Below are 14,277 nucleotides of genomic sequence, written 5' to 3'. Positions count from 1 at the left end.
CCTCAACAGGAGAGGCCGCAGCAGTGAGAGGCCCGCGTACCACACACACACACACAAAAAATTACGACCTCCATAAGTCATGGGGATATAATATACAGCATGTGACTATAGTTAATAATGCCGTATTGTATATGTGAAAGCTGCTAAGCAGGAGGTCTTAAAAGTTCTCATCGGGGCTTCCCTGGTGGCGCAGTGGTTGAGAGTCTGCCTGCCAATGCAGGGGACACGGGTTCGAGCCCTGGTCTGGGAAGATCCCACATGCCGCGGAGCAACTAAGCCCGTGAGCCACAGCTACTGAGCCTGCGCGTCTGGAGCCTGTGCTCCACAACGGGAGAGGCCGCGACAGTGAGAGGCCCGCGCATCGCGATGAAAAGTGGCCCCCGCTCGCCGCCACTGGAGAAAGCCCTTGCACAGAAACGAAGACCCAACACAGCCAAAAATAAATATAAATAAATTAATTAATTTAAAAAAAAAAGTTCTCATCACAAGAAAAAAATTTTAACTACTTATGGTGATGACTGTTAACCAGACTTACTGTGGCAATCGTTTCATAATGGATACAAATATCAAGTCATTATGTTGTATACCTAAATCTAATATAATGTTATATGTCAATTATACCTTAATTTTTAAAATTTTAATTAAAAAACGGTATTTTTTAAAGAGACACTTAAGCCACAAATCAGCTAAGAGCTACACATGAAGGGAAGACTCGTAACAAAATAACTTCAACTGACCTTGGCCTCCAGATTAACTAACATCTCCTGATATCTGGTACTACAATTAAGATGGGTTCATTCCCTAAGAGGTGAGCCAGCAATGCACTGTGGACAGCAGATAAATAGGGGGAAATTATTATTATGGAGATTAGGGGAGGGGAGAGTCCTTACACCAATTTCTTTTGAATCTTATCAAATCATTAATAATTACCAAAACTCAGTAATAAGATGCAAATGCAAAGTGATAGGATTATGCTGTGGGTAAAGCATTTTTTTAATTTTTAAAATACATGTTTTAGTACAAACATCAATATATATATATGTATGATTCTTGTGCTATCACAAATGATCCCAAAATCTAGTCTAAAGAGAAGTCTTATTAGTGTATGATTACTCTCATCAGGATTCTTAGCAATTCTAGACTGCCATGGTCCAAAATGATGCAGAAGTTCAGAAATCAGTAACCTGTGCACGATGACACTATCTATGTCTTCTTCATTGGTGAAAATGTGAAATCAAAGCTTTGGCTTGGCCAGCCTTGTACAGGAAACCAATAGGCTTGGTTGTTTTCCTTACTTATTTTGATGGGATGGAATTTTTTAATAAGTTCTTGTGAGGAATTCATATTCCTTTTGGGCCTAGACTTTGTCTCCTAAAATATTCAGGTCCCTTTAAAGCCATGTCTTTCAGTGACTGTATCAATGATGAAATAATTCTTAGGATTCGCTTTTGCTGCAAGTGACCAAAAGCCCAAACAACAGTGGCTCTGAAAAGATAGAAGTGTATTCTGTCTCCAATAAGCATCAGCAGTCCAGTGCTGAGTTGGCAGCTCCACAGTCATAAAGGACCCAATCTCCTCCATCCTTTAAGGAGGCCCACACCTTGGAGCCCAGATGACTGCCCTATGCAGTTCCAGCCATCACATCAACATTCCAGGCAGCAGAGGAGGAAGAGAAGGAAGGGAGCACATAATCTCTCTTTAAGAAAACATACAGTAGATGGCACACCCCACTTCCCCCTCGTGGCCCATCATCCGTGGCCACACTTCCTACAAAGGAGGCTGGAAAATGATGTCATTATTCCAAACAGCCATGGGCCCATCTAACAAGGGATTCTATCACAGCAGGAGAAAAGGAGAATGGATTTAAAGGATAATCAGCAAACTCAGCCACACTATTCCCGAGTAAAACAATCATTTTTATTTTTATGCGTTCATTTCCCATCTTGGGATAACTACTCTGGTATACCATACATTTTCCAAATGTTACTTTTTCTGCCACAAGGAGAACAAAAAAAGGAAAATAATATTCAACTACTTCTAGCATTCAAGAGATATCAGGCATTGTGTTGGTGCTTTCACATTTGTTATCTCATTTAATTCCCACAACAAGGTATTATCCTCATTTGGGGAAATTAAGATTCACAGCATTGATATGTGAAATGGGAGTATTTTAAGCTTAGAGCCTCTCCTAGTTTTCTCCCCTATGAAATGTATTTAGCTAAATTCTTTTCTTCCTTAGAATTTATCAGCAACCCCTATTCAACTTTCCCCATAACCAAGACCTTTTTTCTGAAGCACCAGTTAATAAATCAGGATTCTGCATTGCGTCTGTGGAAAGGTAATTACCAACACTTGCAACGTGGAACAGAAATTCTCAAACGTTTCAGTCTTTGTTTTAAGTCATGAATTCATGTTCTTCATACCCCCGTTATTAACTGGATGCTTTATTTTACTGTGTGCTGTTCGGAAGTACCACGTAGTGTTATCAATGGCTCTAGTGCCACGTAACGTTGGGATGGGTTTGCCTGGCTTCCACCCCAGAAAAACTCCCAACTTTCAAGATTACTCCAGCAATCCCTCCTTCCTCTCCACTCTGGAGTATCATCATATCACTGGGACTTTCAAGGCAATTGAATTCATAATTGTAGCAGAAGATATTTATTGAGTGTTTCATATGCGCCAATGATGTGGAAATGATCTATGAGGTAGAAAGAATTGGTATAATTATTATTATCCCCATTTTACGGATGAAAACACAGGACCTTAGAAAGGCTTAGTAACATGCCCCAATTCCAGTAATCACTATGTAGAAGAGCTGGGACTTGAACTTGCTTCTCTTTGACCAAATAGCTCATACTCTTCACCTGCCTGCAAGGAACCAGGTACCAGCTGAGGTGTTGACAACACAGCAGGTGTGCCAGAATTGGTCCCTGTCCTCAAGGAATCACAGTCCAGTGGGGTAAACGGTGCTGTGCCTTCAATTACACTACACTGAGACAAGTTCTAGGACTGCCCGAGACCCGCTGTTGTTGGTGCCAACACAGAGGAGTAGCTAATCCCACACTCAGAATGTAAGACCCTGCATTGTCTTCTGTCTTTTATGTGTTCAGCACCTCTCTACCTGGGGACCAGAGTCTCATACATCTTTGTTTCCTTAGTCCCTAACACAATTCCTGACACATAATAAGTGTTCATGAAGTGGCCCATGCTACAGAACCAGTACAGCCCAGAATGAAGTGTGGGTGCCCTGACAAGTAAGACAATCTAGGACTAAATCCACACTTTCTAGCTGAGATGCTACCCACCCAGATTTACACCAATTTCATTTTTCACCTAGTGGTATTAGAAGACACGTGAACTAGTTGGACAGAAAAATCCCAGAGTGAGCCGCAGCTGGACTGTTTCTAATCCCTGGGCCAGCTTCTGGCAGAGTGAGAAGGAAAGACATAGGTCATGTGATTGAGGAAGCAGCCACAAGGCAGAAGATTTCTGAGAAGTGGGGGAGACCTGGAATGCTCAGGACTAAGGTTGTTTTCTTTTTCAAAAATGCCCGTCAACTGTTTAAAAATCCTCTGTCCAGGCTTCCCTGGTGGCACAGCAGTTGAGAGTCCTCCTGCCAATGCAGGGAACATGGGTTCATGCCCTGGTCCGGGAAGATCCCACATGCTGCGGAGTGGCTGGGCCCGTGAGCCATGGCTGCTGAGCCTGCGCGTCCGGAGCCTGTGCTCCACAACAGGAGAGGCCACAACAGTGAGAGGCCCGCGTACCACAAAAAAAAAAAAAAAAAAAAAAAAAAAAAAATCCTCTGTCCAGCAGCAAAGATGAAGACATTATGCAATGACCCAAGTAGACACTTGAGAGAACTGGAGGTCAGTTCAATAGCAAACTGGAACAGAAATAGCTAAAGTGATAGAAATACAATTGATCAACTGATGAAGTCACAGTGCTTTAAGTCTGCACAGTGAGCAATTTCAGACAGACAAACTGAGAATTCTCTGCAGTTGCAATGCCAACTCAAAATTAAAAAAACAGCAACAAAAAAAACACGTGAACCTGTTTAAATCAGCATGGAAAGCAGATTGGTGTAGAACATGAAAAATAATTAGCATAGCCCAGAGAAAATACACGGTGACCAGTGTGGAAATAAATGAAGACTGATCAGATGAGAACAAGCAAAGCCTGTTTATTCAGAGCTTGCTATATAGCAAGGGAGTCGGCCACTATCGCTTACATTTGGCAGACCCAAAGGCAGGCAAAAGAGTGAGAAAGCTTTACAGTGGAAAAATGAGAAGGCTTCAGGGATGCCCTGATTGGAAGCTGTCGGCATGGGGAAGCTGTAGGCAGCCTCACCAGAAGAGGAACATCCTATGTGATTGGTTATGGGTGTATATTTGGCTTTCTCTAATTGGTCCTAAGTTAGAAGTGGGGACAAAAATTAGGGACGCTGTCAGTTATTAAGCTTGGCCATGTGAGGCCAATCGCTCCAGAGGCTATTGTTTGGCTTCCTGGACCACTTGCTAGAGATAGTGATCCGACTTCCTGCAAGTGTGACTGATAGACAGCAGGCTGGTGTCCTGGGCTGGTTACTGTTGATAATGAGTTGGTTTCCTGGGCTGGTTGCTGCAGACTGTGGGTCAGGGTTTGATTTTTATAAACGGTCTGGCCTTTGTCTGTTTGTATCTTCCATCTCTCACTGGGGAAACACATTTTAGAACAATCCAGCACAGGACTGACGTCAGTATACTGTGAGCAGGCCCAGGTCCACAAGCCACTTTCTAGTTGTATGACTTACACCAAGTTGCTTGACTTCCTTAACCCTCAGTTTCCTCATCTGCAAAATGGAGATATTACACAGGAGTTTGATGAGGATCAAATGACATAGGGCACATAAAGTGTTTGGCATAGTGCCTGGAACATGGATTGTGGCCAATTGATATGAGATGCTATGAACATTATGAACATTATCATTATCCTTTTTTACCTAAGCTAATCTAGGAACTTAACCAGATAAAGGGGATGAAATTCCAAAGGACACCATTCCAGGGAAAACCCTATAGAGAGGTTTAATAAGATGTAAAGAATATATTGGATGCTGTATATGATCACAAAAAGATTAACTGGGAAAGGGATATGCATCCCCCCACCCTCAGAGAAGAATACCACCAGAGAGTTGCCTTTAGTATCTTATGTTTGCTATCTTATGATTGATACTAACTAATTTACCTGAGAGTAAACTAACTCCAGAGAGAGTTACATGGCAACAATATGGGGAAAAAAAGTACAGGGGAGGTTAAAACAGTCGTAAACTTGTGAGAAGAAACAAAAGAACACAAGATAGTAGGAATCTCGTGACATCTCCTGAGGTAGGCAGTATCATTACACCTATTTTACAGACAAGAAGACTGAGGCAGAGAGAGTTAATAACCTGATGGTCACAGTAAGAATCAAGGAGATTTAGCAGCTAAGTAGAAATTTGCAAAAAAAAAAAAAAAAAAAGTCCTGGATGGTTCTATTAAGAACACACCAGAGAAATAGAGGCTTACGGATTTCCCTGGTGGCACAGTGGATGGGACTCTGCGCTCCCAAGGCAGGGGGCCTGGGTTCGATCCCTGGTCAGGGAACTAGATCCCACATGCATGTCGCAACTGAGAGTTCGCATGCCACAACTAAGGAGCCCTCCTACCGCAACTAAGACCTAGCGCAACCAAATAAACAATATTTTTTAAAAAAAGAAAGAAATACAGGCTTAGGTACAAATGAACTGAGAGTGTGGAACAAAAAGTTTATAACCACCAAGTTGTCTTAGTTATATTTGCTTCCCACATTTTGCATTAAGTTTCTCAGAAGTGTTATTCACCTTCCTGTGGGGAGAAGATGCCTGAAAGAGGCAAATTATTCTTTTTGCAACAGGACCTAAACTTCCTGTCTCTCTCAGCCTTGGCCTCCAAGATCCCAAGGACCTCCTCTAGGCAGCCAACACCAGGGCAGGCTTTGGTTCAAAAAGCCTGAGTCTGTATTGTAAGAAAAGAAGAAGAGCCACTAAAAATGTTTGGATGATTTAACAAGGCAGTTTGTACCTTCTGGAATGTACAAGTTGTTAATAAATTGCATTTCTTCCCTTTTTATAGAATACATTCCTAGTGTGGTGTTTGGTTTACGTTTTATAATAGGTGCTATAGTTTCAGCGTTTGAACATGGGTTTCATTAATCCTTAATTTGCGCCTCCACCAGAAGGAATTGTCTTCTAGACTTTGGGAACAGTGCCCTCTCCTGGATGAAGTGACATCTACCTTCCTGATTTGCAAAGCTTAGCAACAAGGACACGAATGCTAAAAGACAGGAGAGGCTCCGGAGACCTCACATAGTGGGAACTGCTGGTCTCTCTTGGGGACGCAAAGAGGGGTGCCCTAGGTGGTCAGGAAGACCCAGGCCCAGTTATATCCCAGTGAAAGGTGAGAGCCCTGGACTTCCACGGCTATAAAGGAAAAAAAAAAAAAAAGGAGAGAAAAGAAAAGAAAAGGAGAGGATGTGATCACTGCCTGGATCCAGAAGTCTAAATACCTGACAATGAGTTGGATGGATGAATTTAATCTCACTTCAGATTGATGCAGGGATTCAAACAGAAACTTGATGGGCTTAAAGAAAAAATGTCACATACTTAACGCTTAGAATGACTCCTGGAAATTAGATCCTGCTCATCTACTAAATTTGTTTAGCTCCACCAAAACAACAGAGTTAGACTGCATTTAAAGGATGCTTTTTGAAGTGTTAGTCTAGAACTTGAGGAAATATTGGTTTCTCTAAAAAGAATAGGGAAGGGGTGTGTGATCACAGGTGCTGTTCACCAACATTTCCGGTTCTCTTTCTGGACAGGGATGAGGACTGCACGTTCTGTACCTCCATGAAGTTAGATGTGGCCATGTGGCTTGCTGTGGCCAATCAAGTGTGAGTGGAAGTTAAGCCTTAAAGAACTGGTGCAAGGTTCACCACCTTTCCTTCTCCTCTCCACCACAGGGTGGGCAAACTACAGCCCACAGCCTGAATCCAGGCCACTGCAAATTTTTATAAATAAAGTTTTATCAGAGCACAGCCATGCCCATCCTTTTACGTATAGGCTATGGCTGTTTGCGTGCTACAACAGCAGTGCTGAGCAGCTGCAACAGAGACCATACGGCCTGCAAAACCCCAAATATTTACCACCTGGCCCTTTACAGAAAAAGTTTGAGAACCCATGCTCTCAACAGTGGGGGTCCCTGAAAGAAAATATCATGGAGCACAGCTCGTGCTGGACAAGATGGACATGTAGCACAAGAATGAAATAAACCCTCATTTTAAGCCACTGAGATTTGAAAGTGGTTTTGCTACCGCAGCATGACCAAGCCTATCCTGACACACAGGTTAAAAAAGTCCTCTAACAAAAAGAAAAAGAGAGTGTATACCCAGAATCTAAAACACCTTGAAAGAAGCTCTCCAAATATTAATGATACAAAATATGCAAATTCAATGTCACTAACATTATTCTTTTAACCTGGTGGGGAATAAACGTGATTCCCACATGCAAATGAGGCTGTTATCAAGTAAGTGTGATATTTTCCCCCTAAAATCAAAATGAATTAATTTCTGTATCTAAGGAAGGCCAGCCAGCTCTAATCAGACAATGGTTTGCTTTATGAAAGGAGTAAAGAGGCTCATTACAGGAAATCCCAGGCATGTTGATAAATTCCCAAACTTGGACTCTCATAAAACTCAGGAACACACTTCCCATTGCCTTCCACGTTTCTTCTGAGTCACTGAGCCAGAGGCAGCTGCCTGATTTGTGACCTTCAGCCGTCCGCCATCCCTCATAGATCATTTCCACCTAATACAGCCTTAAAATTGTCATCATTTTCTTTACTTCAACATTTGAAAGAAATGTTGAAGATTGATCCACCACTGAGTTGGCTATTTTGCAACTTCTCCCAGCTGGTTAAGAAGGAAGTCGTTGTAAATAAATGCAGCTTTCCTGGATATTTTAAATGGTAACAATCACAACAATTTTAGCAACAGAGAGAGTAAGGGAGGAAAGGGAAAGAGAAGACTGGATAAAACGGTCCACAGGCAACTCATATCACCCCTAGGGAACCAGAGTAGAGCTTTTCCCAGTTCCCTCCAACTGAAAGCTGTAACCACTTAGTAGTCAGGAGCTTGGAGGAAAAGGAGCGCCCCCTGCCCATGTTTTCCATCAGGCTTGACTTCACATCTGGCTAAATCTAAAAGCCCTTCTGTGTCCCAGGCAGGACACCGAGCACTGAAGAAGCATGGCTCTTTGCTGACCCACTAGCAGTTTAGAGGTGGTTCCACTGGACCCTGGATGAAAGAGAGACAGCAGGTTCCCCACAAGGTCATTGCAGATAAATAGGGAGATTCCATCAGAAATGCATCTGTGGACCTAGGACTCAATTCCTCTGAAACTGGGAGTGGGACAGAGGGGATGGCAGGAGTGATGTACTACTCAGTCTCAGGGATCAGCCTCCGGGCATTCTGTAAAGCAGCTCCATGCCCCTGATGCTGGATGTGTGCTGCTCACAACTGCTTCATCCAAATTCGACTCAGAGGGGCTTCCCTGGTGGCGCAGTGGTTAAGCGTCCACCTGCCAATGCAGGGGACACAGGTACGAGCCCTGGTCCGGGAAGAACCCACATGCCATGGAGCAACTAAGCTCGTGTGCCACAACTACTGAGCCTGCACTCTAGGGACTGTGAGCTACAACTACTGAGCCCGCGTGCCACAACTACTGAAACCTGTGCGCCTAGAGCCCATGCTCCGCAACGAGAAGCCACCGCAATGAGAAGCCCACGCACCGCAACGAAGAGTAGCCCCCGCTCGCTGCAACTATAGAAAGCCCGCGCACAGCAACAAAGACCCAACACAGCCAAAAATAAATTAAAAAAAAAAAATTCGGCTCAGAATGGAAATTCTTCTAACTAATACAGAACTTCACACTCTCTCAGCCTGTGACTCGTATTCTCTATGGGCCCAAAAAGGAGAAAGGAGAAAAAAAGGAAGGGTTTTTCCTTTTGCCATTAGTGCCAGCCTCCTCTGTGTGCCTGTCTGATTCCTTCCAATTTATTCCAGGACAATAAGTAGAAATGAGTTTCCCAACCCCTTCAGGGCAGGTAGGAGACATAAGAATGGAAATAGAGCTGGGGGCCTCAGCTGGGGTGGTTGAACTGAGTCTGGCATTTTGGTTTTGTCAATTGCCTGTGGTTGCTTGTTAAGTTCACAGATAATCTGCAACTAGGGCAGCTGCTGAACACACTGGAAAAACAAAGTTCAAAACGACCTCACTAAATTAAAGATGAGATCCAAAGCCACCAGCAGATGAAGGTTAACAGAGGGCCCCTACTGCATCTCAGATTAAGGGGAAAACACTAAAACTACACAAGTACAAACAGCATGTGAAAGTGCTGGCCATGAGTGTGTATGGCTGAGGAAGATCTAAAGGTCTTAGTGGACAAGTTCACTGAGCCAGCAATGTAAGAGAAATGTTAAAGGTTAAATAAGAATATAAAAGACAGAAATTATGAAATAATCTTCATAGATTCATACATCCTTTTATTCAACAAACTTTACTGAATGCCTACTACGTGCCATGCATTGTGCTAGGATCTAGAGCAAGAGTCAACAAACTAGAGCCCATAAGCCACATCTGCCATACCACTTGTTTATGCGTGGCCCTTGAGCTAAGAATGATCTTCACATTTCTATAATATAAAACATAAAAAAGAGTATTAGCCTTTCAGAGACAACAGCTGTTCAAAGAATATAGGACACTGCCTCTTGGCCTGCAATGACTAAAATATTGCTATCTGGCTCTTTTTAGGCAAAAAAATAAAAGGGTTGCTGACCCCTAATCCAGGGGTACAAAGTTGAATAAGAAATAACCCCTGCCTTCAAGGAACTCACAGTTTGGCATGAACTCAATAATCAGTATCAGAACACTTTGTCCTTTCCTGGCTTCACAACTTAGAAGCAAGATAGAAAAATTGAAGGAAGCTCATGGAAAGTTATAAAGATTAATAGAAGAATGGGAAGAAGAATTTATGAGAAAATTTTAAAGGAATTTGGATTATTTATTCTTAAGAAAAGGAGACTATGGGGAGACTTAAGAATAGTCTTCAAATATTTCAGGGGATATTATTAAGCAAAAGGCTTTTCCATTGTGGAGATAAAGGTTAATAGAATGTAGGCTAAAATTTTTTATTATAGAGATGGAAGGATTTCCTAGAAGGCTTTTAAATTTCTACAATGAATTGAGAAATCCATTTTCTTTAATCCTTTAAAACTAGTGTCTTTTCTCATCTGTCTAGGAGCTGTTAAGTGTTGTTTGAGTGTTGTCTGAGCTAAAGGTAGAGGTGCACTAAACGCCCTGTGTTCAAGCCAGCTCTCTGATTCTTCCATTCAGAAGCTGGGGCTTTTCAGAAGGATAAAGTCTTTTTCCCCCTCTGGGTCTCAATTTTCCCCTCTTGAAAAATGAGAGCCTGACATGCTCTGAGTCTGTGATTTCCTGGGCTGAAACTTTGAAATGGTTCAGTAGCCAAGGAAAGCAAAGGAGCTTCAATGATCCCCTCTCACAAGAGAGGAGGCAATGGATGCTGTTTCATTCTCGACATGAATAAAGAAATTTAGACTCAATATCTGTTTTAATTCAAAGGTAACTACTGGTTGGAAAGAAAAAAGTAGAACATGTTTACTAGATGGAAAAGACCAAAGAAAACTTGAATAAATGCCTAAAGAGTATAAAAGGGGAAATGTCAAGGAGGCATACACAAAGAAAGACATAAAATAAGAAGACAGAAGCAAGAACTGACATTCCACAATCCCAGTCAATGTGATGGGGTGATAGGCTCCTCTTTAGAAGATGTACTCTTAGGTTAGACCCAAATTCAAAATTCTACTACATGCCATTTACAAGAGAGCCACTGAAAACCAATGGGGCACAAGTGTAAAAAATAAAGGGTTTAATACGGAACTTGGTTCATGATATGCATGCTGAAGTCTTTAGGCGGAAAGTGTACTGAGGGGTGCAGTTGACCATGGTATTCATCAAAAAAGTAAGACAGACAGACATTTGAATAGAGGGATGGATGGACAGATATGCGAAAAAGGAAATATAGGAAAATATTAAATGCAGAAGCTAGGAGGTAGATATATGGATGCTTACTGAACAATTCTGTATGTTTGAATTTTTTATCATAAAAACTTAGGGAAAAAAATAAACCAAACAGTACAAAGAGTAAGATTTCATTTTTTGTTAATTCTATCGATGCATAAAGAAAAAGAGAGCTTTTAAAAAGTTGTGATATTTGAAGTAGGCAGAATCTGAGTTATTTGGGCTTCTTTGCCCTGCTCTTTTTATGACTTTGATAATAATTCCAAGGCCCACAGCAGGAGGTCAACTTATTTTAATGTGCTTTGTGCCTCTGTCCAAATGTGGCCATTCCTTGCTTTTTAGGGAAGATCATAAAGAAGCACAGTTTAAAGACAGTTTTTAGGAATTGGTGCTATTAGAGGCTTCTTTCTTTATACTTATTTATATCCAGAATTCTCCCTCAGCAGAAGGACATTGGTCTTAGAATCAGACAGAGTATGATTTCATCCCAGTTTCATCACATTGCAGCCCTGGGCATGTTAATTAAACAGTGGCCTTTGGTCAAAGAGAGATGTAACATTGGATGTGTTATACGCTACTTGATATGACATTACGTCTCCACTCAGATTCCTAATAAGCACCTTACACTTAATATGTTAAAACCAGCACTCCTGATCTTTCACCTCAAACCTGCTTCTCTTATAGCTTCCCCATCTCAAATGGGGACATTTCTCAGGCTAATATCCTTGGAGCCATCTCTTTTCCCTCTCCTTCTCTCATACCCCATTTGTGAAGCAAATCCTGTTGGCTCAACCTTCAAAAGATACCCAGAATCAGATTGATTTCATCACCTCCTATGCTACATCTCTGGTGCCAACCCTTGCTTCTTTTCTGGATTATTGCAACAGCCCTGGAACTGATTTCCTGGCTTCAAACCTAAGGTCCTGTAGTTTAGCCTCAACATAGTAGCCAGACTGATCTCTTATAATTGTATCTGATCATGTCACTTCTCTGCTCAAAACTCTTCAGTGGCTCCCCATCTCAATCAAAGTCAAGCCTGAAGTCCTTCTTCAATGGCTTACAAGGTCACCCTGCTGCTACCTCTGAGACCCATTCTTCCCCATTCCCCCGCTGCTCACTCAGCTCCAGCCACGCCAGCCACCTTGCCATTCCTTGAACTTGTCAAGCACATACCAGTCCCAGAGCATTTGCTGTTTTCTCTGCTGGGAATTCTCCTCTCCCTGATATCCACATGACTCACTCTCTTCCACCCTTCACATCTCTGCAAAAAGACCCCACTTCGTCATTGCCCTTCCCCGCCCACCCAGGCGACACGGCTACACCCCCACCCCCGCACTCCCTGTTCCGCTTACTCTGCTTTATCCTTTTCCACAGTGCGTACCTTTCTCCGTCATATTACATACTTACTTGTTTCCTATGGCCTGTGTCCCCTGCACCTCGTGCATAAGCTACAAGCGGTCAAGAGAGACTTTGTTTTGGGCTCTACTGTACGCTCAGAACTAGAACAACATGGCACTTATTTTCTCCTCAATATGTTGAAGGAATACAGAAGTGCTTTGAAATTTATAAAGCCCTAAATACATGTGGTGGGGCATTATTATTATTTACATGGGGAGGCCAAAGGAGAGCCTTTCTTTAAAAAAAAATCTCCGGTTCATTTTTCTCCTCAACTTTGCTACATATAAGGAGATCCTCTATCACCTGCAGATTAGATACTGCCAAACATGGTCACGTGACACCCAGGGGTGTGACTCAAAACAGTTCACAACTTGCTCCTCAGGAGCCCATCAGAATGGACACAAGGACCAACTGTCACCGGCAAAGCCCATTAACAATCCCTGGGAAATAAAAATAGAATCTGGGTCATAAAATAGTCTAACCTTTTCCTTTCCTCTGCGCCGAGTCTGGTTTCACTGGTCCCAGTGCCAAGGGGCCGAGCCGACACCTCAGCTTGCAGGGCGCGTGCGGAAGCGCGGGGCCCACACGATCCAAGATGGCGGCGGCGGTGGGACGTGCGCAGAGGCTCTGCCTCAGCCCTGCAGTCCTGAGCCTGCGCAGCACGGCAGCGCCCGCCAGCCCCGCCCTCCCCAGAACTCCACCCCCTCCCCCATGACAAGAATCCTATAAGGGGACTCGCCCGGCGGTCCAGTGGCTACGACTCGGCACTTCCACTGCAGGCGGCACGGGTTCGGGTAACTAAGATCCGGCATTCCGCGAGGCGAGGCCAAAAATAAGACAACAAAACCCTATGAAGCAGCCCCTCCCACAGCCTGTCAGGGAGAGCATGTACTCTACAGCGTGAGCTTGTACCTCACCGTTCTTTGATCAAAGAACTCTACTTTCTGAACCAAATTCAGTCTCCTACTGGTGTAAGCGACACTGGGCAGAAGGGTCCTTGCTGGGGATCAACTCGGGAGGGTCGGTAATAATCAAAATAATATCAGCTGAAACTACCAGGTACCAGATGAACATCGTCCTAGAGAAACTTATGATCAATGACAGTTCTACTACACTGTTATCTGTAAAATCTTGTAGAGAAATAAGCATTGAATTGGGAATCCGAAAAACCTGGGTTCACTGCCACTCCCTCCAACTCAGGGTTTCTCAGCCTCAGCACCACTAACATCTTGTGCCATATAATACTTCGATGTGTGGGGCTGTCCTGTGCATATAGGATACTTAGCAGCATCCCCAGCCTCTGCCCATCAGTAGCATTTCCGCTCACTTGTGACAACCAAAAATGTCTCCAGACGTTGCTAAATGTCTCCCGGGCATTGAGAACTACTCTGACTCCTAGCTATGGAAACAAATAAATCAGTAAAACCCTTTGAGGGTTAATTTCCTTGTTTGTAAAAAAGGACCAGTAATAATAGCTTTAACGACTAAAAGAAATAATGCATACAAGTACTCACAAATTTTACCATATTACTATTTTTGTACCTATTCATTTTTACTCCCGACAAATAACAAGCTATTTATCCTGCTCTAATAAATGACTTTGCTTATGTAGGCTACACTGATGATGGATGGGCATACTGCATTTTTACAATCATAATGTTGAGCTTTTTAGTGCCTTATCAGGTCACACCTGCAACTCACAAATTATCTCCAAATCCATTCCCTGG

At 42.9% G+C, this 14,277-nt stretch overlaps 1 long non-coding RNA gene across 10 annotated transcripts in view; it reads right to left on the bottom strand.

Annotated features, from left to right (window-relative positions):
- The window catches only part of LOC307193759, a 681,048-nt gene that overhangs the window by 558,755 nt on the left and 108,016 nt on the right, over positions 1 to 14,277 (bottom strand). The window contains exon 1 of one of the 10 annotated variants that reach the window (XR_013830407.1): positions 13,033 to 13,329. The exons of the other annotated variants lie outside the window; for them this stretch is intronic. This is a non-coding gene — a long non-coding RNA (uncharacterized lncRNA). Of the gene's footprint in view, positions 1 to 13,032; positions 13,330 to 14,277 lie in introns of those variants that run through there. 10 annotated transcript variants of the gene reach the window in all.

Source organism: Stenella coeruleoalba (assembly GCF_951394435.1).
Source record: "Stenella coeruleoalba genome assembly, chromosome: 11".
NCBI classification, from domain to species: Eukaryota; Metazoa; Chordata; class Mammalia; order Artiodactyla; family Delphinidae; genus Stenella; species Stenella coeruleoalba.
The sequence above is the reverse complement of the archived record's forward strand: the minus strand, read 5'-3'. Positions and strand labels throughout refer to the sequence as shown.